This window comes from Callospermophilus lateralis, chromosome 7 (genome assembly GCF_048772815.1).
Source record: "Callospermophilus lateralis isolate mCalLat2 chromosome 7, mCalLat2.hap1, whole genome shotgun sequence".
Classification (NCBI taxonomy): Eukaryota; Metazoa; Chordata; class Mammalia; order Rodentia; family Sciuridae; genus Callospermophilus; species Callospermophilus lateralis.
Window position 1 is genome coordinate 136,855,614 of NC_135311.1, and position 21,112 is coordinate 136,876,725.

The 21,112-nt window shown below is 56.5% G+C and overlaps 1 protein-coding gene across 4 annotated transcripts in view; it reads left to right on the top strand.

Annotated features, from left to right (window-relative positions):
• Casz1 (castor zinc finger 1) overlaps window positions 1–21,112 on the top strand; it is a 143,003-nt gene that overhangs the window by 64,183 nt on the left and 57,708 nt on the right. For all 4 annotated transcript variants that reach the window (XM_076861316.2, XM_076861312.2, XM_076861315.2 and 1 more), the window contains exon 3: window positions 14,337–14,388. The gene's annotated coding sequence lies outside the window, so the exon portion shown is untranslated. The remainder of the gene's footprint in view (window positions 1–14,336; window positions 14,389–21,112) is intronic.

Below are 21,112 nucleotides of genomic sequence, written 5' to 3' on the forward strand. Positions count from 1 at the left end.
TCATCTTCTGCCATGCTGGGGCCCCACTGCGGACAGCTGCAGAGCCCTGGGCGGGTCTGTTTTGGTGCATGTTGCCTAGTGGCCCCTCTGTCCAGTGTTCTCCATGATGACCTGCAAGACCCAGAGCCCCTCTCTGTGCCCTCAGCTGGGCCCAGCACCCATGGCAAGGCTCAGGGAACCTCATGACTTTTTGGCCTTGCCCGCTCTGGCTCTCCAGTTTTCAGTGTTCTTAGAATCTTGAGGACTTCTGGGGAGGTGACAGGAAGGTAGAAGAGGCCTTTTTCTGAGCATCTGGGACTTTCGAGAAAGAGATCTGCCTCCCAAGGTTGAGGACCCCAAGTCAGGGTCCCGAGGTCTCCCCTCCTGCTTGCCCCTGTGTGGAAAGGAAGGCTGCCTTGGAGAACTTCTGACTGCCCTTGGCCTTGGGTTCCCAGGATGCTCTTGTACTGGTGTGAGTATCTGGAAATGCCTTTTCCTTTCCAGTGTCCCCCAGTCTTTGGGAATGGGGTGCCCATCATCATCACTCCCCTCCCCACTGTTGCTCAGGCACAGGTGAGAAAGGAAGACCCTGCAGAGCCACTCAGGGAACCAGTGGCTGTGACCTGCGCACTTCAGTGACAGGCACTTGGGGCAGGACGAGGCACTGGTGTCTGCCCAGCCTCAGCAGTGCCAGGAATTTAGAGATTCCCTGTGTCTTCTGAAGGAGACAATGCTGTGCTGTGCTGTGCTGTGCCTCAGTTTCCCTAGGTGGCCTCTCAACAGGCACGATGATGACCTTTAGGAAAGAGAGGCAAAGGGTAGTGATTGAGATGACCCAAAGAGGCCACCTGGGCCTGCTCCTCTTCCTTGTAATGGGCCTGCCTCTGCTTTCTAGCTGGTGAGATCAGGCAAAGAGCGAATGGCCTCCACCAAGACCAGAAGGTTTGCTGGGCTGAGGCCACTACATGAGGCCCCCTCCAGCCTGCTAGGTCCCATACAGACTAGAGCCTGCCAGGTCTCAGTTGGTGGGCCAGCGCCTAAGCAGTAAAATACAGACTAGGAAGGAAAAGCCACTGGCTAGCTTCTCTAGAAGGTCAGAGGCAGACACTGTGGGCCCGGAGCCAGGCAGACCCTCCACTTCACCAAGCCCATTGCTGGGTCTGGTCGCAAGGGGGACGAGCTGGCAGGTGGCCAGTTGCCCTGTTTCTCCTTGATGCCTGCGTGGAGGGAGTCCTGGTTTCGAGCTCCCTGCGAGCCGGGAATGGAGGAGAGCCTATGAAAATGATGATATGTGACAATCAGTCACAGCAATTAGTGTTTTGGTTAACAGGCCTTTTTTGTTTTCTCTCACCCAGACAGAATGTCACAAATAAATCCTCTCCTGCATTTGCATATTAATTGGATCGGAGACGTCAAGCATCTTTCATTAAAGAAAATGATCTGCATATTTGGAGACATAAAATAGTTATTTTGATGGGTTTTTTTCCCTAAGATCAGGGGGTGGGGGAGGTAGGTGATGGGAGCGGCAGGATGGAGGTAGAGTGAAGGCAGAGCCAGCCCTCTGTCTGGAGTTAACCCTCTGCAGACTGGGGCCGAGGGGCGAGGCTGGGCAGAAGGATAATTAGTCCATAAATAAACCAAAGAGCCAAGGGTCCTAGGCCCAGCTTGATTGCTATGCAGAAGGGACCCTCAGCAGAGATTTATGCTAGGAGGTGGGCTGGGGGCCCTCAACCTTGCCCTTGAACTCCTCCTCTGAGCACTGTCCTGCCCTGGAGTACTTCCCTGGAGCAGTGGACAGGAGGCAGAGGGCGTGGCCAGGTGCCCACCTTGTACCTTGGAGTTCCCAGCTTGTCCTGTCCAGCTCCATGTCCCCCTCACCTTGGCCCCTGAGTCAGCTCGTTCCCCCAGCCCCTGCTCTTCCTTTCTGGTAGTGCACGCAGCTGTGCCCACTTTCTCCCCACTCTCTGACCTTGGGCTTCCTGTGCCCTTCTCGTTCTCTGCCAATCATCCTCCCTCTCCTCTCCCCAGATGGAAAGTTTTCTGGGGGCAGCAGAAGTGAAGCCTGGAGTCATTATCACATGTACTCGAAATAACCCAGAAAGCTGCAGGGCCCATATTAGGGCATGAGTCCCCGTGGAAAGCTGAGCGAATGTACAGTTTTTGATAGGCAAATGGGACTGCCCAAGTCATCCCTGTTCACCCTCCTGCCTACACTCTAGGCCCTTGTCAGCTGTGTTAGCCAGTGTTCTCGGTGGGCGGCAGGGATGGCTGATGGCTGATCTTGGAGACATTTCTGAGCCCTCCCAGACACATGCAACTTGCTTTCCAGTCTGCCATCCCCAGCCCCAAAGCCATGCTCTCTGGCACCTTCTCCTGGTTAGGAAGTGTTTAGGTGACGATGATGATGACAATGATGACTGCCACTACTTTTTGCACATGGAAAATGTGTAGACACTTTGCTAAGTGCTTTGCACTTGTCTCCCGGCATCCTCGCTACAGCCCTCTGAGATGGCCATGGTCATTGTGCACACTTCAGAGATAAGGAAACTCAACCTCAGGGAGGTCAGATAGCATGCTCATCCATGCCCTTCAGAGTTCAGAACTTGCAGCCAGAACTGAGCTCCACAGGGCCCAGCTGGGGGGCCTCTGATGGAGCAACGAAGATCTGCAGTGGTCTGGCTCCTTGTTTGATCCCAGTCCGGTGCAAAGACACTCTGACTGTGGTGCAGAGTGTAAGGCCTGTCTGCACTGCGGCCTCTTCACCCCACTGAGAAGACAAGATCTGCCTTCCCTTGGGGACTGCGAGTGACCTTGGATGACTTCTGTGGGGCCTTTAACCCCAGAGGTGCCTGTTCCACACTTGATCCTTGCATGCAGCTTTGCTTAGAATTAAGTGCCCGGATCTTCTCTTCTCCTCTGATCCTTCTCACTGTGCCGGGCTCCGGGGCTCAGGCCTGGGATTCAGCAGTACCTGAAGGCGTGGCCAGCTCTCTGGTGGAGCTATATACCAGCTCACCTCTGTCCCATGACCTGGGTGGGCCTGGGTTTCCCTTGGTAGCCTGGGGTTGATGCTGCCTCCCCGGCACCCAGATTCTAAATGCGTGGTGTGTGCAGCCTTAGGTCAAAACCTTGAACTCCAGGGTCCTTTCCTTTGGCTCCCTTCTTCCCCTAGCCAGGGTGCATGAGCAGGGCGTGGCTCCCAGGTCTAAAGGGAAGGTGTGAAGTGTGGCCAGAAGGTTTTGGATGCAGACTGAGTCAGCGTGGGTCCTGCCTTGCTGTTTTTATGACCCGTGTGCCTCGAGCAGGTCATCTCCCTTCTCTGAGCCTCAGTTTCCTCCTGGCTCTGACGGCTTTGCCCCAGCTCGTTCCTGGACCACCCTCTGACCCTCAGTGACTTTAGCTACATGTGCTTTTGGCAGGGCAGGAACAGAAGCAGGGATCTGGTGGCCCTCAAATTTGGGGTTCTTGGAGAAGGGGCTTGGGGTGCCCTCTCAGGGAGCAGGTGGACAGGCGGGGTGTTTTATGGAGCCTGGGGAGTCCTGCGGCAGCTGTATCTGTTAAATGCCAAGAAGCCAAGTTGGTTTAATATGATTGTAGCTGCTGCTTTGATAAATCAAAATAATTAAAAATAATAAATTTGATTCCTCAACCAACAGGCTGTGTGTGGGCGCAGGGCCTGGGTTGCGGAGCTAGGGCCAGGGAACTGGGAGGGGACACTGGAACACAGGAAGGCCTGCCTTTGTGGGATCATAAATGGGTAGGTGGACGTGAGCCTGGCCTAGAGGTCAGCTCTGCAGATTGATAGGGGGGAGCGTCTTTCATGAGAAGAGTGTTGTCCAGATTGGGCCAGTACCCTCGTGGGACCTGCCCCTGCCAGCCTCAGTGTCCGCATCTGTCAAGTGGGGCAGTGGTCCCGCCTGCCTCACAGGGCTTTGCTGAGCATTTGGAGGGTGGGTCAGACCCTTGTGTGCCTGTGTCAGGCCTTGTGGCCCCCTCAGCTCATCTTTGCACTGCTGGGTACTGTCACCGCCTGGGGCTCACTGCATTGCTACCCACAGCTGCCTGGGACTCTTCCTCAGCTGCCGGCTGTTGTCCCAACACAGGATTGTTCTGTTTATGAGGACATCCCCTGGTGCAGGACATTTCTATTGATAGCTCCCTTCTGGTTCCAGAGTTGGGTCAGGAAGCAGCATGCCACACCCTGGGACAGTCTCTGCTTCAGGGTGCCGGCAACTCAGACCACGGTGGGTGGGAGCTGGAAGGGTCAGCCCCCCTCTCCCCCTCCCTCTCCCCCCCATCCACATCCTCAGGAGCCCTGTTTGGTGTCCGAGCTGCTGGAAATCTGAACTGAGTGGAGGGGGAGGGCCTGGGGGGAGGGAGGGACAGGGTGTCTGTCTCTTTAAATGCACTTTGTGTCAGTGCGATAAGGAATTTGATGGCTTTATCAGAAATACCAAAGCTTTATTTAGCAGGGTGAGGCTCACACCACTCGGCTCCACGCAATCTGCAGATAAATAGCAAAAAAGAAAAGGAGAAAGGGCCCAGCGGCTCCCCCAGCTCCCCAACACCCCACCTCGACAGAGAAGCAAGGACAGGCCAGGAGAAAGGCAGAGGAGCCAAGTTGGGAGTTTGGAGGATCCCCGAGTTGCTGGCAGGGTGGGGTGCGCGCAGTGGGACCCACAGGGCTTTCTGAAAGTGCTGACAGGCCGGCTTCTGCGCCTTCTCCACTGGAGGCCTTCCTAGATTTTTCTGTTATCAGGCACAGACACTAGGACAGTCTTAATTCTTCCAGAGAGAGGGCTTGCGGGGAGACACGCCCTCCGGCCTCCCTCTACCTCCAGCCCAGCCAGGTCTCTCCAGGGCAGTCCTCAGGCCCAGCCGTGGGCGAGGAGGAAAGGCTGGATGACCGGGCAAGGAACCGCGGGGGGGTGCTGCCCTCACTGCAGCTCTGAGAAGAGGGTCCTGGCTCCACACGATGTGGCGGAGGAAGCTGGAGAGGGCAGGGCTGGGGGCCCACGGGACTCTGTGCTCAGGGCCGTCTCAGCCCTGGTCACATGGGGATGCCAGAGAAGCTGTGGCATGGCCCTACCTACCTGTGGCATTCCAGGACTTTCTGTGCTTTCTGCCAGTTGGGCAGCTCTGAAGGACCCCCCACCCCCATCCTGGCCAGTCTAGATTTCCCTCTTTTGGAAGGTCAGCAAACCAGCAAAATGACATCTTTATTCCCTTCTTCCTCCTTGAGCCTCCTCTTTGTACCCTTGTGTTTGTCTTCCTGCCCCTCCTGGGGGCCCCTCCCCAGAGATCCAGGTTCATGGTCAGCACAGGGCAGCGGTGGCTCAGGCATGGCAGTTTTGAAGTCCTCCCGACTCTGCCCTCCTCTTTTTGCCCTCCACCCCCTTTTGATGGGAGCAAAGCAGATTTAAGCCTGGTCCCCACCCAGGCCTCTGCGTGCCCTCCGGAGTTCTCCTCTTCTAACCCTGGAGACCTGGGCAGGCTTCGGCATCTGTGCTCACAGGAGAGCCTGCTGGGTGGTAGCAGGTGGGTGCTGTGGGGCATGGAGGAGCCTCTGCCTCCTTCCTCAGCTGGGTGCATAGAGATGCTTCTCCAGGCCCCACTGGCCAGCCTTTGGGCTCCTCGCCCCTTCCTACTGGCTCCACAGTCCAGCAGAGCCAAGGCCTGAGTCCTGTGCAGACCCTGTCTACCCTGGCTTCAGGGCTGCTTCTGCCTCTTGGTAGGCAGTGGAGTTGGGTTGAGGAGAGGTCTCTGCCCAAATAGGTGTCTCCAAAAGTGGCAGAGAACCAAGGCCTTCCAGAGCCCACAAGCTGGTCCCTCAGACAGCAAGGAGGTTGGGCAAGGACAAAGGACACTTCGGAGGTGGTTACGGGGAGTCCAGCCTCGGACTGGCTGAAGGCCAGGTGAGCAGACTTTGAGAGTAGCTCTGGACTGAGCATCCTCTCCCTGGAGCGGAGAAGGAGCTGAGCCCAAGCTCCCCAAAGCAGGGAGCCCGAGAAAGCCGGGCCAGCAGGCTGAGGGCCAGCCGGGTCAGTCTCATAGGGATTCCTGGGCTTTGGGGAGTGGAGCAACAGGATTAGCCTGGCTGCTTGGGGAGGGGAAGTGCGGGGTGGAGAAACAGGGGAGCTGGGGGGGCGGGTGCTGGCCAGGGCAGGGCAGAGGCTGGAGGAAGCTGCAGAAAGGCCGAGGCCCAGAGACAGACAGGAGGAATAAATGGAAGTGACAGGGTCAGGCCAGACCTTTGTCCTGCAGCCTGATTAGAGAGTCTGCCCTGGATTTCTGAAACTTTGGGATGTTGTCGGACAAACTGGAGCTTAATTCTGTCAGAGCGCTGGGGAGATTAGAATTGACATCCTGGGAGCACATTCCTGGCTGGGCAGAAATCCAGCCCCCGCTGGGAAAAACCTGTGAAAGCATGGCTGGCCCGTGGTGGCGGCAGGGGTGCCCCTCAGCACCGGTGGCCACTGCAGCCTCGTGGGTTGGAGCCAGGAGCCTTTGGAAGCCTGGGCTGTGTCACTGGAAATCACAGAGGCTGGGCACGGCCACTTCTGAATCTAATTCCTTTTCTGGGTCCTTTCCTAGCCATCCTGCCTGGGGCAGAGAACTAAAGTTGGTTGGACCTCCATTTCCCCATCTTTCAATGGGGCAAGTTCTGCCTTCCAGACAGCTCACCTAACCCAGCCTTCCTTTCCTTTGAACTTGGAGGCCTAACTCTGGGCCGGTGATGGGGACTCTTCCCCGTGCTCAGCTGTGGCAGAGCCAGAGCCTGCTGGGAGACAGTGAGCCTTCTCTTGCTCAGCTCCCTGGTGTGGGGTGGCAGGAAGTGCCCATCAGCACTGTGTTCCAGCTGGTGCAGGTGGAAGGCCCCTGACATTGAACACGATGGGTCCTTTCCATCGGCCTCTGGAAGTCCCTTGCGATGGGCTTGTCCCTCTCTCAAGAACTCCAGGAAACCCCCACCCAGACGAAGCAAGCTGAGGCCAGCAACGCAGGCCACGCCGCAGGAGCCTCAGGCAGGATGGCCACCCTCAGGACGAGAGAGGGGACTGGAGGACGGGATTGCAGGCCAAGCACCCAGAGCCCCAAACGGGGTTGTTTCCGGAAGAATTGAGTACCCCTCCCCACTTCCCTCCTGATTCTAATGACTTTTAAATATTGGTAAATATTTTGGCTGGTGCAGGCTCTCGTGGCAGAGAGCTAAGCTCTCTACAGTTCAGGACCTACAAATTATTTATTAAAGAGCTGAGATGCGGCGCAATTATGTGGAAAGGGCCCCAAAAATTAAATAAATAAGTAACAAAATAAATAAATAACAGCCCCACTGGCCTCTTGAAGGGCTTGGGGAGCTGCACACATGATTGTCGGCTTGATGAAATCCCCCCGGATGTAATGAGCTGATTTTCTGCTGTTAATATTGCATCTGCTGATGAAGGATTCGTTAGGATAATGGAACGAAGCTAAAATATAAATGACTCCCTGTCAAGAAGCAGCTTTTGTTTGTTGATCTCCTGACAGTTCCCGGGCCAAGGCAGGGGTTTCTGTGTGCTCACGCATTCGGGAGCAGGCAGGAGGGCGGGGTGAGGGCCTCTGGGACCCCCGAGCACCTGGCTCCCGGTTATCCTGGGCTTTCCCTTTGAGGTGGGACTGCCCGACCTTGGGAAGCTGGAGCCCTGGGGGCGGGGAAGTCATCCATCAGACCCACCGGGGCCTGTTGCACTAAGATGCTGGGCGGCTGCACAAGTTGTCTGGGGAGCCAGGCAGAGGGATGCACGCACGAGAAGACGCGTTGTCTGTGTGTTGTGGCACTTGAGACCTGCAGTCGCGGGTACCGGCCTGGGACCATCGGGAGACACTCAGCCTTTCCTGGTTTCTGTTCCTTCCACCATCAAGGAGCACATCTTGCCCAGGCCCAGGAACACCTGGGCAAGTGGTTCAGTCAGTCAGTCAGGGCTGGAGGGAAAGGACCCATTCGAAGTGAGGGTGTTCACCTTTGCGCCCTGCCTGTCTTAGCTCACCTTTCTGCTGAGCTGCCACATGGGCCACCCACTGTCCTCTTCCTAACAGCATTTGTTTTTTTCCTTTTTAAAAAATTATATCATTTTTTTGGACTGGGGACATAGCTCAGCTGGAAGAGTGCTTGCCTCACATGCACAAGGCCCTGGGTTCAATCCCCAGCACCACACACATACAAACAAACAAAAAAAAAGTGATTTCTTTTTTATTGTGAAAAATACACAGGCCATAACATTTCCCTGTGTGACTATTTTAAAGTATACAATTCAGTGTCATTAAATACATTTCCTAGAGTTGCATGTCACTGATACCTAGTTCCAGAACTCTTTCATCACCCCCAACAGAAATGGCCCCATCACACTCCCACTCTCCCCTTGCCCCAGCCCCACAACCACTAACATGCTCTCTGTCTCCATGGATTTTGTCTCTGTTAGGATATTTCATATGAATGGAGTCAGTGTGTGGCCTTTCCTGTCGGATCTTTCACTCAGCTTGTTTTCCAGGTGTGCCTATGTTGTAGCATGAGCCAGGACTCTGTTCCTTTTTATGGCTGTGTGGTACTCCATGGTGTGGATAAACCACATGTTGATCCATTTATCAGTTCATGGACACTTGGGTTGTATCTACCTTTTGGCTATTGCAAATAAGGTTGCCGTGAATATTTGTGTCCAAGTTTTTTCTGGAGTCCCTGTTTTCCCTCCTTGGGGTCTATAGCTAGGAGTGGACGTGTTGGATGTCTCCCAGCTTTTAAAGACGGGGACCCTGGCAGCTGAGAGCAGGTGCTTACCATACCAGACATTGTGCTGAGCACTTCTTCAGTGGGGTCCTCCCAGCAGCTGGCAGTAAGTTTCGAGGCATTGTTCAGATCAGCTGTCACCAGCTCTGTCTTGGATCTCTCTTTTTCTTCCCTGTGCCCAGCATGGCGTGGTGCACACAATATGTGCTCAATAAACACGTGATGCTCTCACAGAACCCGGCTGGGGGAGAGCTGGGGTCAACTTGGGGAAGGGCTGGGAGCAATTGCTATCTCTCTGGGCATCTGTCTGGCCACCATGCCTGCTGGTCCAGCAGTCCCATATTCAGCCCTGAGTGGGCTGAGACTGGCCAGAACGCTGCTGAGCCCCTCCCAGCATATGGGAAAATCTTGCTGACTCCTTGGCCAGTGCTGCTTCTCATCTTGACCTTGAAGGCCCTTACAAAGGGAGCAAACCAGGCCAACGACTCAGACCCTTCTTCCTGGGAAGGAGACCAGTACTGTCCAGAGGCACCTCTGTTGATCGATAGGCCCCCTGGGGAAATGGTGGCATTATTTTCTCCTCCAGAGGGGTCCCAGGAGGGGCCAGAGGGCACCTCTTCTCCTGGAGCCTCGAGAGAGTAAGGCAGCATCTCCCATCAGCCTCAGAGTCCCTGGCCATGCGTGGGAATCATTTGAGACAGCGTCCAGTAGGACATGAAGGCTTGAGTTGGGAAGGCCCAGGACAGACTGGGAGAGTGAGAGCGCCCAGGGCCAACCTGGCCAGCAAGGTTCCTAGCTGCAGGACAGAGGGGCCAAGCTGGGTGCCTCTCTGCTCTTTTATTTTATGACTATTGTTAAAGAAAAAAAAAATTCTTGAAGGGCTGGGGACGGGGCCCAGTGGTAGACTGGCGAGGTCCTGTGTGCAGTGGCCAATACCACCAACAAACCTGGAGCCAGGGCTTAAAAGAACACGTTGGCAAACCCCTTTCCTCTTCCTGAATTCCTAGGTCCTCCTTCTTGACCCTGTGCAGACTTTTCAAGGTTCTGGACAAATGCCCGTCAAGACTGGGAAACAATGCCAATCCAGAGGCCATCTCCAGGTGCTGGACAGACACAGCCACCTGGGCCTCCCTGCCGGGAGGTCTTGGGCGCCCTGCCCTCTGCGGGGACGGGCAGCTCACTCTGACTGCGGTCCCATCCAGACCCGGCACCTGCTGGACCACGCAGAGCCCGCGGCCCCTCATTGTCCTGCTAACCACTGTGTAAAGGTTCTGGGCGTCCTGTGACCTCTCCGTCTTGCCTGGTCATGCTGTGGATGGCCCACTGACACACATCCCCGGGCAGGCGGGCACTGCGCGGGCTGGGGAGGGCCTGCCTGGCCCCTGCGTGGCCTTCTCTCCCCAGCCCTCCTCCCCTTTGCTCTTTCTACTCTTTCTTTCTTTTCCCCTCTATTTCTGCCTCCCTCCCTCTCTTTCTCTCTCTCGCTCTCTCTTTTTCCCCTCTTTTAACATGGTTTTCCTAAAAAGTTTTTTAATCAATCAAATTTGAGGCAGAAAATAGGTTTTGTCACGCCTGGTCCCGGGATAGTGTGACTCTCACCCAGACTCCTGACAGCTCCTCAATGCAGGGAGGGGGCCAAACAGAATATTTCTCCGGGAAAGTGCCCGTTTCCATGACGCTGCCCCTTGTTGTCTGTCTGCCCCCCTCCTCAAGCTGCCACTGACATGGCCCCAGCCCCTGTGAAAGGGCCAGGCCTGGAGAGGGGGTGTGCGAGGATGGGAGGCCGAGGGGGCAGGGGAAGGAGCCAGCACTGGGGGGAGCCGGGCAGCCCGACAGCTGTCCTGGGCCTCCATGGCCCCAGAGGGTTGGGAGCAGGTAGGAGAATGGGGACAGGGGCCTGGCCTGGGCTGCATAATCAGAGGAGCCTCATACATACGGAGCTGGGCAGCCGCGGGTGAGGCTCCGAGGCCCAGCCTGGCAGGCATTGGCTCCCGGCGACTGCGAGGGATGAGCCTTCTCCAGGTCCCGGTATGCTGGTCCTTGCCCTGCCCCCCCTTCACTCTCCATCATCCTCCCTGGACCCTGGACTCCAGCACCTCTGCCCCTCCCGGCCCGGCCCACCCGCCATGCCCCACCGAGCTCCCAGGCCCCTGCTCTTCCCTCTTCCTCCTCCCCATCTCCGTCTTTCACCCTCTCCTCTCTACTCTTCTCGTTCTCTTTTATAATTAATGATTAGTTTTAATTGGTTTGCTTAGGCCGCCTGACAGCAAATTAACAGAAGCCAGCCCAGGGCTGCCAGGCTTGGGTGGGAGACCACTGAGCTTCCGACCGGCCAGGGGAGGCCTGAGGCAGGCTGCCCCGCGCACTCCCCTCCTGGCCAGTGGGCTGGGCGAGCTGCGCAGAGGTCAGGCCGCACGACAGGCAGCAGCCGGCAAGAAGAAGGCAACAGTGCTTCACGCGGGAGGGCTCTCTGGGCCACCGTCCCCGGCTTTGGTTTCTGTCCTCTTCACTGTCACACACTGGGGTCAGGCAGGAGGGGGGCAGGCTGCTGCCTCTGGTCTGGGGCAGGGTGCGCTTTTGATTCCGCCATCCTCACCTAGACCATGGGCCAGTAGGGCTGGGAGCTTGGCACCTCTGGAGCCAAGATCTTTCCCATGGACAGGAGGAAGGGGCCACAAGGTTGCTGTCACCATGAGCTTTGTTAGCTGTCCTCAACCTTCTGGTCCTTGGTTGTCTGAGTAGTTAGGATTAAACACTGGGTGGACAGACGGACAGGTGGATGGATGGAGGGGTGGGCCGCTGACAGTGTGGGTACGCTGGCATTCCTTGGGCACTTTCTGCCATGACCCTTGAGCACATTCCTTCCCCTTTCTAGCCTAGAAGGGTCTTGCTTATCCTGAGCCTCCCTGAGAGTAGGTCCCCCACTCTCTGGTTTTCCCAGCTGCTCTACCTCTTCCTGGGCCTGGCAGAATCCCTCCTGACCACACCCACTTCCTGACTCTGCTAGTCCTTGGGTATGCCACCTACTCATAGGGGCCAGAACAGGCATCAGGCACAGAGAAGGGCAGACAGGAGAAGATACTTGGCAAGGAGAGAGAAATGGTGCTGGGATGCAGCTCGTGGTAGAGCGCGTGCCTAGCATGCTCAAGGCCCTGGGTTCCATTCCAGGCCTGCCAAAGAAACGAGAATTGAACATGTAGTACTGGGGACTCCTCGCTGCCCCCTACCCCACCTCCCGGGGACCTAGAATCCACCAGTGTCCCAGATCCACCCAGAGGCAGCCTCCCTGCTGTGATCCACCAGGCCACCTGCCTGGGGCCAGTGCATCCTGGTCCTGGAACGTGGCATCTCTGCCCCTCCCCCCCTTCCTCCAGCCCCAACCAACTCCTAGAAAGTTTCCTGCCGATTGTTCTGTGCGATCAGATCTGCAAGTTGCTCTCTAAGCTTCTTGTCACATTTTGACTTAATGAAGTGCAACTGCTGAGGGATTTGGGTTCAGCGCTCCGGTCTCCGCGCTCCCTTGTTGTCAGAAAACAGGGGTGGTTGGGGACGCCAACACAGCGCTGCAAGTCGTTATCATTCCGGTCAGTCTGTTTAACACAAAATTAAACAAAGAACTAATTAGTGCCTCATGAATTAATAAATGCACAGTTGCCGGGGAGGATGGGAGGGGAGAAAAAGGTGGTAGAAGGGAGATACTGGAGTTGTGGAGTTGGGGGGCTTTGGGGGTCCAAGGGAGGCTGGCCGGGACGCCTTGAGAGAGCACAGGCAGAAGAGCTTAAGATGGACAGGACAGTGATGACACCCCAGCCAGGGCCCAGACTGACTGGCCAGGACATGAGCTCGGCCAGTGGAGCCCACCTGGTGCCTCCTAGTGGAGGCCTGAGGTCTCCGTGCCTGGTCCTGCGGCCTGGTGTGGGGTCCTTCCACTTGGCCCAGCTAGCCTCTCCTCTGTGACTCCTCCCTTTTCCACGCAGGGCCTCTGCTGGCCTCCTCTGCTCCCCCTTTCTCTCTGCTGCCCCCTATCTCATTTGCCTGCCCAGTTCTCTGCAGACCCTCAGCTCTTACCATCTGCATCAGATAGGTGGGTGTTAGAAGCCTGCAGGGCGGCCCTCCACAACCACTGCTTGTCCACCACACCCTTAGTCCTCCCAGAGGCTATACTGGCAGGGTGGGCTCTGCACCGATGGGCACCCCTCTGCCCCAGCCCAGCACAGGCAGCAAACACCAGCAGAGAGCCGAGCCCTCCTTAAGAGGGCATGTCAGGTACAATTAGCATTATCTGTCTAAATATGTCCTGGGGACGGGAGAACGGCTGGTGGGACTGGGTGGCATTCCGGGAGCCCTGTGCAAGGTCACCTCATCTCCCACAATCCCCCCAATCTGATTTGGGGATTACACGGCCTAAGGAAATTGGTGTTATTCCTCTTGCATCATTGATAAGCCACAAATGAGGGAGAGGGAAGAGAAAACGTAGCCAAGAGCACACTCTCCCGAGCGGGGTTGATGCTGAGGCCAGAGCACAGGGCCGGCTCAGCAAGGGCAGGTGGGGCCAGGTGGGTGGGCACAGGCCTCCTTGGGTTTTCCCTCCATGCTGGGGGTCTCTCCTGAGTGAAGCTTCTCACACTCCTGCTGTTGGCTGGAGGGCCTGAGCCTGAAGGCCAAGCTGAGTTGTGTGTTGGTTAAAGACCCTCGACATTGTTGGGCCATTTCTCTCTCCCTACATGGACCTCCAGTAGTTGTGGGGACTTACTGGGGGACTTTAGGTTGGGAGGTGCTATCCGCAGCCTGTTCCTGAGGAGTTGAGGCCTCTTGGAACCTGCCCTGGTCCACCCTTGCCCTTGGGACACCCACTTACTCTAGCAAAAGCTTGGCATCTGTCACTTTTATGTTCAGGGTGGGGGGAAGAGTAAAGGGGTAGCCGATGCTGTCTTCTGTCGTCTCCAGGCGTCCCTTCTCAGCCACTGCAGCTCCACAGGAGCTGGTAGTCCCATAACCGGAGCCCCCCATAACCAGAGCCCCCCATAACCAGAGCCCCCCATGCCTGATTCCCATCTCTGCCTCTGTGGACAGAGTGGGAATCATGGTCTGACTTTCCTCCCCTTCGTTAGGGCTGTCCTGAGATCTGTATTTCCCTGGTGATCGGCCCTGCTTTCTGAAGTTTCAGACTTTGGTTGGTATGTGCTTAAGTGGGTCAAAATCAGAGTCTAGTCAGCATGTCTAAATGGCTGACCCCTGCAGTTGGCCTCAGAGCATCAGCCCCTCAACCCACAAAGTGGCAGGGAACCCTGGGGGCACACAGAGTCTTGGAGGGCCTGCCCTGGGGAGTTGTGGAGTTCCTGAAAAGGCTAAGGGGAACATGGCATGGTGTGTAATCCCAGAGTCTTGGGTATCTGAGACAGGAGGATTGCAAGTTCAAGGCCAGCCTCAGCAGCTTTGAAAGGCCCTAAGCAACTTTGAGAGACCCTGTCTCAAAATAGAAAAGGCAGGGGAGAGGGGGATGGGAATGTGGCTCATTGTCAAAGTGCCCCTGGGTTCAGTCCCCAGAACCAAAAAAAAAAAAAAGACTAACAGGCTCCTCTCTCTTCCTCCCCAGGATGAAGTGACACCCCAGCAGCATCTGAGGCACCTCTAGGACCCGTTAGGAGGTAAGGCATGCACCTTCTCCATGATCCTGTGTCTTCTCTCCTGCTGGTGACCACTCGCATGCATGACACACATGTCATCCTGAGTACCCAGGAGCAGTGGAAAAGGTGGGGGGGACAGGAAATGGGAGCCATGCTGCCCATTGGAACCTGGCAAGAAAAGATGAGCCCCAGCAGAGCTTCTCTGATTGGCTCTTTGGCTGGAAATGGGCGGGGGACTCATGGATTGCACACAGGGGCAAGGACTGTGCTCCAGGCAGCATGGGACAGTGGGACTCTGGGGCCCGGGCTTGGGCTGCCGGCGGTACCGTGCACCGCTCTGGCCGCCACTGCTGGCTCTCCCTGGAAGCTCTGCTGTGGCCCTGCCAGACAACCCTGTGGGCTTGAAGCCCTGGAACTCCCCCTCTGCCTGTCCCCTCCAAGGCTGGCCACCCAATTGCCCTCCTCCTTCCTCCCACGGAGGGGAGAGCAGACCACAGCACCTTGCTTTTCCACAGCCGAGGACTCCCCCTGGGCTGGGCACATGGGGCTGCCCTGGTCTACCCAACCTTCACAGGCTGTCACAGTCCCCCGGTGGCTCGAGGAACCACAGGGCCACCAGGCCTCGGGCCCCAGGCAGTGCCGTGTCAGAGGTGACCGGTGGACCGCCAGTGTTATGTAAATAGCGGGGCCTGCCTGGCGGGCGAGCTGGCTGGCTGCAGCCATCCATCATCTCCTCTCGGCGGGGCGGGGGACAGACACGGCACCGTGCGCTTGGCTCCAAACCTGTTTGTTTTCCCTTTGTCTCTTGCATTTCGGGGGCCCGGCTGCAACCGGCTCCGGGTTTTGTCCTGCTGACCCCCTCCCCTCAGGAGGACGGGGGAGGGAGGAGAGTCCCCAGGCTCCCACTGCGGCATCCCTTTCGTACTTCAAAGGCTACCCCAGCATTGTCTGCGCCGGCGGGCAGTGGCCCTGAAAACGTGATCAGAGGCGGCCCGGTGTAGGGCAGGCCCGGCCCGCGCCCTGCGCTCTCGCTGGGGCCTGTGGATTCCTCCCTTTGCCGCCAGCACCACCCTGGTTACAGCCTGCTCCCGGGTCCTCTCTGGCCTTTCTCTCCCTGCACCCCTTCTCACCCCCTTCTGGCTGCTCCTTCCTGCTCTCTCAGCCTCAGCCTCCTCTCAGGCCTTTGAGAATCTCCACCCCTTCCTATCATCCCTGAGAATCTCTAGCACAGAGAATCGCTTCCCAGGATGCTGGAAGCTGGAAGTTGGCTTCCTGTGCTAGGACTTGTTCTTCCCCTTCTCCTCTCCACTTCTGCTCCTTTGAAAGTCCAGGTTGAACATTGGAGCAGGCATGCAAGTCCTGAAAGTTGGTCCCCTGAGCCTCCATTTTTCTGAAGCAGGCCTGGGCTAACTCTGGCCCCTGAGCCACATTTGGTCCACAGACTGTTTTTATAAATAAAGTTTTATTGGAAACAGCCATGCCCATTCATTTGCATACTGCCTATGTCTACTTTCACTCTAGAGGGGCGGAGTTGAGTGGTTACAACAAACTGTTTGGCCTACAAAGCGTAAAATATTTCACATCTAGCTCTTGACAGAAAAGATTCTGGCCTCAGCCCTGGAGATTATGACTGCTGTGTGTGTCTGTCTCCCTGGTAAAATATATGTAACGTGAAATCTGCCTTCGTGACGATGTTAAGTGTACCATTTCCTGGCAGTACATGCATTCACAGTGCTGTGCGCCATCATCATGAGCTCAGTGAGATTGCTCTGAGGGGCGTGGGCGTTTGTCTGGGAGCTCTGTGCTGGGGGTTGCAAGCTGTTTGCTGTCCTGGTTTCTTGGGGAGCCCCCATCTCTTCTCTCCTGAGGGCTTCACTCTCTGCTCAGTCTTCCTGCCTGTAAGTCCCAGCCCTTCTCTCCTCATCTGAGTTCCCTCCCAGCTCCGACTTCCAGTACCCAAGTAGCTCTGTGCCTTTCTCCTCAGCCTTTAGCAAGCTGTTTAACCTCAGACCCAGTTTCCTCTTCTGCATGGTGAGAAGAGCATCTACTTTGCAGGGTTGTTGGGACAAGTGAGTGAGTTATGGCTAAAAGCGGCCAGCCCAGGACCCAGTAGGTAGCAGAAGTATATGGTTCCTCCTCCCTCCCAGAGTCTGTGTCTCCACAGTGGGCCCACAGTAGGCTCCTTGGCCTGGGTCCTTGACAGGCCTCTGGGCAAATTCCACGGAGCTGCCCCTGCTCTGGGCACCTCTGAGTTTGATCCCTTGAGAAGGCATGGCTTCTGATTCCAATGAACCTGTGTAAGAGGAACACCCCCTGGGCAGTGTACTGCAGATGGCCTTGTAGATGACCTCTCTGAGTGCCAGCATCTCAATCTGTAAAACAGAATCCTGACCACCATGCTCTGCTCTTCAGACTGTGGCTAAGAAGAACCGGGTGTTTGGGGACTAGCCCTGAAAGCTGCGGCAGGTATTGCCAGCAGGGAAACAGGCCAAGAAAGAGTCTGGGTCTGAGCTTGGTCCCATGGGGGTCAGGCCACTGTGCTAGCTGAGAAGTCCCTGGAACTTATTTGGTGGGCAGTTAGTTGTTCTGTCCAGGGTCACGGCCAAGGCTGTCCTGGTCCAGCACCATGACTGTGGGCTAACCTGGGGGCCAGGCTCCAATCCCTAGAGGAAAGGCTGGCGGAACGGGGGAGAATGAAGTTTTACATGTCCAGCTCCTGGGGCTGGAGCTGAGGTGCTCACTGGCTACCCTCTCCTGCTGGTTCTCGGCAGCCTCTTTTCCTGGCCTCTGTGTGGGCACCAGCCTTGGGTGCCTCTCTCTTCTCCTCCAGTCCTTCTCTGTACCCCAGGAGTTTTTCTCCCTCCCTGCCTTGCTGCCACCCCCCGCGACTCCGGCTCCCTCTCCTCTCCTCTCCGCTCTCTCCTTTTCATCTACTCGGAAGGCTTTACTTTACTTCCTTGTCACCCTAATTGATTGCATTAACCTTTCAGCGTATTGGATTTCCCCGGCATCGTGCAGAGAAGCCCTGTGCAATATGCTTATAATCTGAGCCATAATGGACAGTTTGCAGTCAACAAGCCCCTTCTCCCATCGGCCCCGTTGACATCTCTCTTGCCCAGGCCACCCTGGCCACTTCCCTGGCTGGCAGGGGTGGGGCAGTGGAATGGGGCCGGGAGGAAGTGAACACACCCTCGGACCCACCAGTGCGTTTCCCTGCCTCTCCTTTTCCCCAGCCCTGCTTCTCTTTTTCCAAGCTCCTTGGCCTGGGTCCTTGACAGGCCTCTGGTCTTTAAGAGTCCCCTTGGCTTGGCTTTCTGCTCCTGGGACTCTCTGCCTGCTGAGTGGCTGGTGGGGCCAGCGTGGAGTTGGTGAAGGCGAGGGTCCCCTGTTCCCCAGAGCAAACTGTCCCTGTCACTTGCCTGGGAGGCTTTGGAGAAGAATGATGGGGATGACTGCTGGAGGCGGGGGGGGGGTGGCTGAGAGATGAGATCTTTGGCCTTGACAGGACCCTGAGTCAATGGCAGGCCTCCGTGGGCCTCTGGCAGCTGGACCACTGCTGCAAAGGGTGTGGGGGCACAGGGGAGACAGAAGAAGGGGATCCGTCGGAGCCGAGGGAAGAGAGAGGAGCACTGCCAGGGCTGGCCGCCCCTGAGCCAGGCGGCAGCAGCTTTTCCCAGCAGCGAGGACCTAACACGTGATGCCTCAGCAGCCCTGTCTCCAGCACGAATGTCATGCTGTGCGACTGGGTAGTCAGTGAGACATCTCAGGGTCTCGATGTCCCACCAGATGTTTAGCAGTAGCTTTGAGCAGATCCATCTGCCTTCATCAGAGGAAGAGGGATGGCGTAGCAACAGGCAGTGCGCCAGCAGAGCCCTGTGTGGAGCAGTCCCACCTGGCCTGACTTGGCTCCTGGATGGTACCTGCTAGTCCAGCAGTAACAGAGCAGCCTGCCCCATGCCCGCTGCCTGTCCTGGAGCTCAGCCCCAGGCCTGAGTCCCAACCCCATCCATCCTGGCCAGACCCTCTGTCCAGCGGCCTGGTCAGCCGAGTCGTCACTCAGGGCAGGATGGGATGTCAGGTTGAATACATTAGTGTCAGGCTGGAGGAGCAGGCGGAAGCTCCCATTAGCCCTGGTGGTACTTCCTCTCTCCCACACTGTTCTCTCCCGGCCCTTTGCCCATCATCTTCTCCTTCCGACCATCCCTGCCTCCTCCCATCACTCCATCACTCTGAAGGGCAAGCTTTGGCAAGAGAGAGCTGGACCTCGGTCCTTCCCATCCTCTCCCAAGGATTTCGGGGGTAGGCAGAGGGCACAGCAGGGAGAAGCCAGGCTGCGAATTAAAGTTTGTGATTGTCAGTGTCAGGAGAAGCTAAATAACCCTGTAACTAGTATGAAGGTGAATTCACGGTCTGCTGCACATGGAGAATACGAGTGTCTGCCAGACGGGCGAGTGCGCAGCCCGGGAGTCCGCCTGCCTTGGTGGGTAGCCTCCTCTCCAGGGACCCAGCGAGAGGCAGGAGGAGAGCCATGAACTCTCCCGCCCCTGCCAGGGAGCAGCTGCCGGGGAGCCCCCACCAGGCACCCGGGGGCAGCTCAGTGGCTTGACAGCCTGCAGGCTCTGGCAGCAGCGACCTAGGGGGACGTTTGTAAGCACCAGCAGTATACACTCACCAACACCATCCTCCACTGGCAATTGCTGTGTGCTGTGTGCCCACAACTCCCAAGCAGACAGTGCTGTTGTGACTCCTGCCTTTTCTCCCCACTTTTTTATAAGTGCTTTATTGAAATATAATTCACATACCATAAAATTCACCCTTTTAAAATGTACAATTCAGTGGTTTTTAGTATATTCATGAGGTTGGGCATCCATCACCACTATCTAATTTTAGAACATTTTCATCCCCCTGAAAGAAACCCCAAACTTATCAGCTGTCACTCTCCATCCACCCCTCCCCACAGGCCCGGGCAACCACTAGTTATTATTCCCTTCAGATGCTGAGGAAATGAAGGCTCAGAGAAGGCCAGTGACTTAGTGAAGGTTGCACAGTCAGCATATGATAGAGCTGGGAGACTCCAGAGCCAGTGCTCCAGGAGGGACCGTTCCACGTCCTGGCTACCCCCCCCACACACACACACACATACACACACATGCCCTGCCACGTGTTTCTGACAGTTTGGACTCAAACATGTACATGCACCATCCAAACACGTAGGCCCAGACAGAGACACACATCTCTCTTCTCCCCAGATAACTTGTGACTCCATGCAGAATAGCTTCACACACATCCCCATAAGGACGGCTGTTGTCCCTCCCCTAGATGCTCTCCGGCTGCCCTTGCCCAGCCACACTCCTGCAAGGGAGGCTGAGCACAGAGACCAGCAGCAATCGAGGAGCTGAGTGGCCAGAAAGACCCAGGTGGTTTTGAAGTTTTAAAATGAGAAATCCCCATTGATAATTGTAGCTGAAATAAAAGTGACAAAGCAACCTTCCCAAACAGGTCCCTGCCTTGGCTCGTGCCATGGGTGATGCCGTGCCCAGGGGGCAACCCCAGCCCTCTTCCCTGCCTCCCACTCTCTGCCTCCCTGTCTCTCCCACTCTACTCCCTTCTGTTCTGTGTGCCTTACCCGATTCCTTCCCGCCTGCCTCTCTCTTCTCTCACACCTCACTTTTCCACCCAAAACTAAAAAGGCAAAACAACAACAACAAAAAACACAAAATTTCTGTGGCCAGGCTCTTGCACTTGCAAAATTTAGGAATTAATGTGAAACCCTCACGGTTTCAGATAAGAGATAAATAGGAGGCCCAGAGACAAAGGGGAAAAGTAGGCATGAGAGAGTCTGTTGCATTTGGTTTGGGGTGTTTTTTCCTCCTTCTTCTCTCTCCCTCCAAAGCGGAGGATCCGGCCGGGCCAGTTTGGATATTTATTAAGAAAAAGCCAAAGATAATTAACTTTTTTGTTTTTGTTTTGTTTGCGGTGCCTCCCCTGCTGGCACCGCTGACTGCCTGGCAAATCAAACCTGCTCCCTGCTCCTGGGTGCTGGGCTGCCGGCAGGTCTGCCGCTGACTGCCCTGAGCCTGCCGGGGGCCATTGGCTGCCCACTCAGCCACCTACCTTGGGTTTTAGACCCCAGGTCCCTTTATGCCACCACCGTTACCACGCCCCCAGGCTCTCCTGACTAGAAGAGCACCCTTTAGAGGCGGGTAAGTGGTATGTGGGGGAGGGGCTACTGCTTGGGGTTGTGTCCAGTACTTCCCTTAAAGGGGGGGTGGTCAGACTGAGCCTGTCTCATGGGGAAAGGGCATGCCCTCTGGCCAGTTCAAGGCTACTGACTTCCCAGGAGAGGGTCAGGAGAACAGAATGAGCTAGAAGTGCAGGGAGTGGCCAGATTTGGGCCAAGTTGATCCCACCCTTGTACCAGGAGGCTGGTACTCTCCCAGGATCAGTGGCCCCTTGGGAACGCCCAGGAGAAGACACTGGCCCACAGAACCACCCTGTGGTGTCTGTCCTCCTTCAGAACCAGGCTTTGTCCATTTCCCACACGGCCTAGGCTGCCAGGGGGCATGGCACAGTGGCCAGAGAGCAGGAGCTCGGGTGAGAAGTCAGCTGCCTCTGATCAGCTGTCCTGGAACCACGTAGATCCCTGATGTCAAGCTGTGGCCTGAGCCCAAGCCCAGCTTCTGGCCAAAAAGATGCCACTGAGAGTTAGAGACCTCTTGAAGGGGGACAGAGCTGAGATCTCAGG